Here is a 6,477-nt window from a genome sequence, read left to right as displayed (position 1 = left end):
TGATTTTTCTTTATTTTTTATTGTTTTTTATTTTACTCTAAGTTCCGGGATACATGTGCAGAACGCACAGGTTTGTTACATAGGTATACATGTGTCATCGTGGTTTGCTGACCTATCAACATCATCTAGGTTTTAAGCCCCACATGCCTTAGGTATTTGTCCTAATGCTCTCCTTCCCCTTGCCCCACAACCCCTGACAGGCCATGGCATGTGATATTCCCCTCCCTGTGTCCATGTATTCTCACTGTTCACCTTCCGCTTATGAGTGAGAATATGCAGTGTTCAGTTTTCTGTTCCCGTGTTAGTTTGCTGAGGATGATGGCTTCCAGCTTCATCCATATCCCTGCAAAGGACGTGAACTCCTTTTTTTATGTATGGCTGTGTAGTATTCCATGGTGTATATGTGCCACATTTTCTTTATCCAGTCTATCCCATTGATGGGAATTTGGATTGCTTCCAAGTCTTTGCTATTGTAAATAATACTGAAATAAACATACATTTGCATGTGCCTTTATAGCAGAATGATTTATAATCCTTTGGGTATATATGTAGTAATGGGATTTCTGGGCCAAATGGTTTTTCTGGTTCTAGATCCTTGAGGAATTGCCACACTGTCTTCCACAATGGTTGAACTAATTTACAGTCCCACCAACAGTGTAAAAATGTTCCTATTTCTCCACAGCCTCGCCAGCATCTGTTTTTTCCTGACTTTAATAATTGCCTTTCTGAATTGTGTGAGATGGTATCTTATTGTGGTTTTGATTTGCATTTCTTTAATGACCAGTGATAATGAGCTTTTTTTCTTACGTTTCTTGGCTGCATAAATGTCTTCTTTTGAGAAGTGTCTGTTGATATCCTTTGCGGCTTTGATAAAGATAGACTGTATTGCTCCTAAGAGAAAAGCACCTGCTTGTGCTTAATATATAAAGAGTAACATCTGTTGTGCTCACACTTGTTTATCAGAATGTTAAAGGCAGTAGTAAGAGTGATGTAACCCTAGATTAATAAAAGGTAGGCCATTGTTTAAAACACCCAGTTGGCATAAAAGTACAGCCTGCCTCACCATCATTAAGAACCATGATGTCAGTCTCTCTGTACTTCCCTGGAGGGCACCAAGCTGACTGTGGCCCAACTCACCTATGTCATAAGTCATCCTGTATTAGTCTGTTTTCACTCTGCTAATAAAGACATACCCGAAACTGGGTCATTTATAAAGGAGAAAGGTGTAATTGACTCACAGTTCCACATGGCTGGGGAGGCCTCACAATTATGGCAGAAGATGAAGGAAGAGCAAAGGAAAGTCTTATATGGCAGCAGGAAAAAGAGCTTGTGTAGGGGAACTCTCCCTTATAAAACCGTCAGATCTCATGAGACTTATTCAGTATCACAAGAACAGCACAGGAAAGACCCGCGCACATGATTCAAATACCTCTCACCAGGTCCCTCCCACAACATGTGAGAATGATGGGAGCTACAATTAAAGATGAGATTTGGGTTAGGACACAGTCAAACCATATCACACCTTAACCTCATTAGCCTCTTTGGGATGAAGCATTTTCATGAGCAAAATATCATTTTTATGCACAGGCCAGGAGTAAAGAGCAAACAAAGACCTTGCATTGACTATCGAAATATGAAAAAAAAGCAGTGGCTGCCTTCCCTACGTTGGCTGGTAAAGTCACTTATTGGCTCTCAAGTTACTTAAGGAGCCATGTTAATTAAGTGCATGGTCCCTTAACTATTCAATTAATGAAATTATTTGAATAGCAACGTGAATAAAAATGTGTGTTTCATAAGCGATAAATGATTTGTAGTTATCCTGGTTGCTTTTTTATTTGGCATTCTTGAATAAGGTCTTTGTTCCCTCTGAAACAAAGCTTAAATTCAAAGAGTTAATACAAATATACTGAGAGTTGTTTAAAACATAATTCTGAGCCTGACCTGGTAGCAGTGATCAAGGAACTGAACTATTCCTGCTACTGCTCCCTACTTCTGCCATTTTCGATCTTAATGGTCTATTTGCATTGGATTCAGATTTCTGGGGCAGGACTCTGACTAAAATGTTCTGCCCTCCAGTTTGAAATAATCAACAAATTCTAGATTTTCTTTTTGTCGTCTAATATGGGCAGAAAGGGTCCTTAATGGGTTTCTCTGTAAAGGAAAAACCAAACTGCTTTTCTCTCCTTTTCCATTCACAACACAGAATGCTTCTGTGATCCTAGATATATGGGGCTATTTCCGCCACACTAAGCAGTCAATCAATTCTGCAGTGGACACCAGCTTAGTGACCTCTAATTCAATTCAGTTTTGACGCTATCTACCTGTAAAGAGAATCAGATCCTCTAGGTTGAGGGCTTAGTCCCACAAGACTGCTCTTACTTCAGACAACAATCCTAAGGCTGTCACCTATACTTCTGACTGATCAACTATTAATTGGGGTTCCCACTACCGCCTCCTGATGAATTTGCAAGAGTGGCTCACAGAAATCAGCAAAACACTTAGCTTTCATTTGCTGGTTTACTATATGGAAACATTACTAAGAATATAGGTAAAGAGATGCATAGGGTGAGTTTATGTGGGAAGGAGCATGAAGCTTTCATGCCCTCTCTGTGGAGACACACTCTAGGAATCTCTGTATGTTTATCTTTCCATCTAAACTCAGTCCTTTTCAATTTTTATGGAAGCTTCATTCCATAGGCATGATTGACTAAATCACTGGCCTTTACCATCAACTTGACCTTCAGCACTAATCCCCTTCCTGGAAGTTGGGAGAATGGGCTGAAAGTTCCCAACTTCTAATTATGTCTTGGATAAACCTGGAAGACGCTATGCTAAGTGAAATAATCCAGGCACAGCAAGACAAATACCAAGCGATCTTACTCATATGTGAAATCTAAAAATGTTGTTTTCATAGAGTAAAGCAGTCTTTACCGGAGGCTTGGAAGGATAGTGGAGTGGAGTGAATGGGGAAAGATTGGCCAATGAGTAAAAAGTTACAATTAGACAAAGAGCTTAAGTTCTAGTGTTCCATTGCACAGTAGGGTGATTATAATTAACAATAATACATTGTACATTTCAAAATCGATAGAGGAGAGAATATTGACTTTTCTCACCGAAAGAAATGATAAATGTTTCAGGTTATAGATACACTAATTACCTTAATTTGATTATTATACATTGTATACATGCACTGAGACATCACGCTGTACTCCCCAAAATAAGTACAATTATTATGTGTCAAATATGAAATAAAACAAAAGAACAAAATTTGAGGCATCACACGTCCTGATTTTAAAATATAAAAGTAATAAAAATGTATGATACTGGCATAAAAATAGACATATAGACCAATGGATAGAATACAGATTCCAGAGATAATCGCATACATATATATTAAACTGAGAAGAAAAGACAGTCTCTTCAATATCTGCCTGCAAAATACTGGATATCTGCATGCAAAATCATGAAATTGGATTCTTATGTTACCTCATATACAAGTTAACTCAAAATAGATTGTAGACTTAAACATAAGACATAAAACTCCTGTGACCAGTCTCCATCCTGAAGCTACCTTGGGGCTGCCAGCCATTAGTCAAATCATTAAATACAAAAAGACATCACTTTGGATATTCCAAGGATTGTAGGAGTTGTATGTCAGGAAATAGGGAAAACCAAATATATATTTCACAATATTATAGATTGAAGTACAAAAGGGGAATATGTTTTCTTATGTATCTTGGAAGAATTAACTCTGGGAGGAGGGAAAGTTACATTCAAAGGGAAAGAGAGATGTTAATGACAAACTTCAGGACTTTAAATTGCATAAAGCCAATACTGTATATTACAGCATGTAAGTCAATAACATCAACAATAAATTATAAGAATAGCTTGTACTTCAAAAAGTTGCATGATCCATATTGAGTAATTTAGACTCATTAAGGGAATAAGAATTATAATAAATGTTATTTGTGGTTTTCAGTATTTTGATGATTTTTATAACTACTTCACTTTATTTTTATTTCTATATTCTCAAAATTTTATTAACTTTTCATATATACAATAACATAGTAGTGATGGAATATTATCCTGGATTTTCCATATATTCAGATTTTCACACATTTTAGATTGAACCATGGGAAACTACCATTTTTTGAGAGATAATTTTATTGTTCAACTTATGTCATACATGTACACATTTGAATTTTGAAGTCACCGTCATATGCTCAAAAAGTGGTTATCCTTTTATTCCAACTTTGCCAAGACTACATATGATTCTATAGAGAAACTAACACCATATATTTCCTGTTTTCTATAAGCTATGAATACTGTGGCACTGAAATGTATGTAGTTGCAGAGCTTGGCTGACACTGTGGAAAAGTAGAACTTACAGGCTGCCTACTTATGTTGTTTTCAAGACATTTAACACCACTGATTTATTAAAACAGCCAGGATAATTTATAAATAAACACATTTTATCTCAAAGTACTACAGAGCCAGCAGCCAAAATCTATCTTTGAATATAAAATTTGAGTGCTAAAAATTTGCTATGACATTTAACCCAAATTGAAACAATGAACTTATGTCCCGGTTTGTTAGGTTAGACTTAATTTAAACAGACACACACAGGCACACACACACACACACACCCACACCCACACAGAGAAAGAGAGAGAGAGAATGAAAGAGAAAGAGAGAGATAGAGACTGTATAAGAAGATCTCTGCTGGAATATTATTAAAACAAACAAAAGTAAATTATCGTCAGTTTTATCTATGTCGGCAGTAAAGGTGACATAACATTGTGCATAATGAAGAAATATATATATATATATATATAACTGTAGTTCACAAATACAAATTTTATGAATAAAATTATGTCTCATAGAAAATTAGCTTCTCTGAAAGGTCATTTAAACCTCTAATAATGTGACCATGTTATCAGGAATTGTCTTATTGAGGACAAAAAGTATCCCATATTATAGTGAAAGTTATAGTAAAACCAAATATTGCTATATCCTAAAACTAAATCCATAGATTTGAAAATACATTTATATCAGAGTTTTCCCATATTTTATACTAATAATGCAGAGGTAGAAATTGTAAGGAATGATTTTTGTGACACAGTAAGTATAACTGCAAAAATGTATTTAAAAAGACAAATAATAATATTTAACATTTCAGATAACAAATGGTTTTATTAAAATCACATTGTTGTCAGATAAAATAAGTAGGCTTACAGAAAGCTGAGCTTATGAAAGGCAGCAAAATGTACTGATAAAGATAATGCTAGTGTCTTCTTGCTAGGAAGGATATGGGCCAGGAAAAGTGTCATGTGAACTAGTCTGCTGAATTTGAGATTACATTACAATATTTCCAGGTATTTTATTTGGAGCCCTTGGGAAAAGTTACAATTCATCCAAAATGACAAGACCTGATGAAGAAGGGAGCATTTTTGTTATTTAACCTCTATAGGTAACCAGTTAACATTAACAGTAATAAAGAACAGTAAAAACAATGTGACCTAGAATCAAATACTTCTATCTCATTACACTTCATTTGCCGTCCTGTTTTCTGCTCATACCTTCCTGACCTTTAAACTCAGTTTTAAACTTTATTTCCCAAGATTCACTCAAATCCATCCCTACCTCCTAATTTAGAAGTTTCATGGTATATGAAATACCTATTAGCTAAAAATTCAATGTACTAGCACAATGAACTATAATCTTTTAGGGTGAGATGAAAGGCTGGATATAATAAATTATTGAATATAATATTACATAAATTATATCATATAGTCTTTACAACAACACTCTGAAATATGTGTTCTTTTATAAATGAGAAATATACAACTCAGTTTACTTTTATAATGTACATCAAATTCATCATCGAATTATCTCTGTTCTATCATTAACATATATCAAGAACCATAGCACCTCTCTGTCATAACTAGCTTGGCCAAAGATACCACTGTTGCTCACCTTGAGTGTTGCAATGTTCTGCTCTTTCAAACCCTGCCCCTGCCTCATATAGTCTATTATCCACATAACAGAGTATTCGAAAATATATTCAGATATGTTACAATTTAATTCAAAATCCTCAAATGCCTTTCTCTTTCAATTGGAGGAACAGATGAAAACCTTATTGTAGCGTAAGAGGATCTATGTGATTTTATCTCCTTTAACTTTTTGTTTTTTACCCCTCTAACCCTAGATTATTCTATCCAAGATCATTGGCCTTTTTTTACTTTTCCTCAAATAAGCCTCTTTCAGGTTCAGTCTTTGCAAGTGGTTTCCCTCTGCATGGGTAGTTATTTCCCTCAGATAACCATATGACATAGTACCTCATTTTTTACAAGTCTTTGATCAAAGGTTACCTGGCCAATAAGACATCACTAAACTCTCTTATAAAAAAATAAAGCCCCAATCCATTCTCTGGCTTTCCATATTCATTTTACCCTTTTTTTTCCTTCCTTAGCGGCT

This window comes from Pan troglodytes, chromosome 1 (assembly GCF_028858775.2).
Source record: "Pan troglodytes isolate AG18354 chromosome 1, NHGRI_mPanTro3-v2.0_pri, whole genome shotgun sequence".
NCBI classification, from domain to species: domain Eukaryota; kingdom Metazoa; phylum Chordata; class Mammalia; order Primates; family Hominidae; genus Pan; species Pan troglodytes.
The sequence above is the reverse complement of the archived record's forward strand: the minus strand, read 5'-3'. Positions refer to the sequence as shown.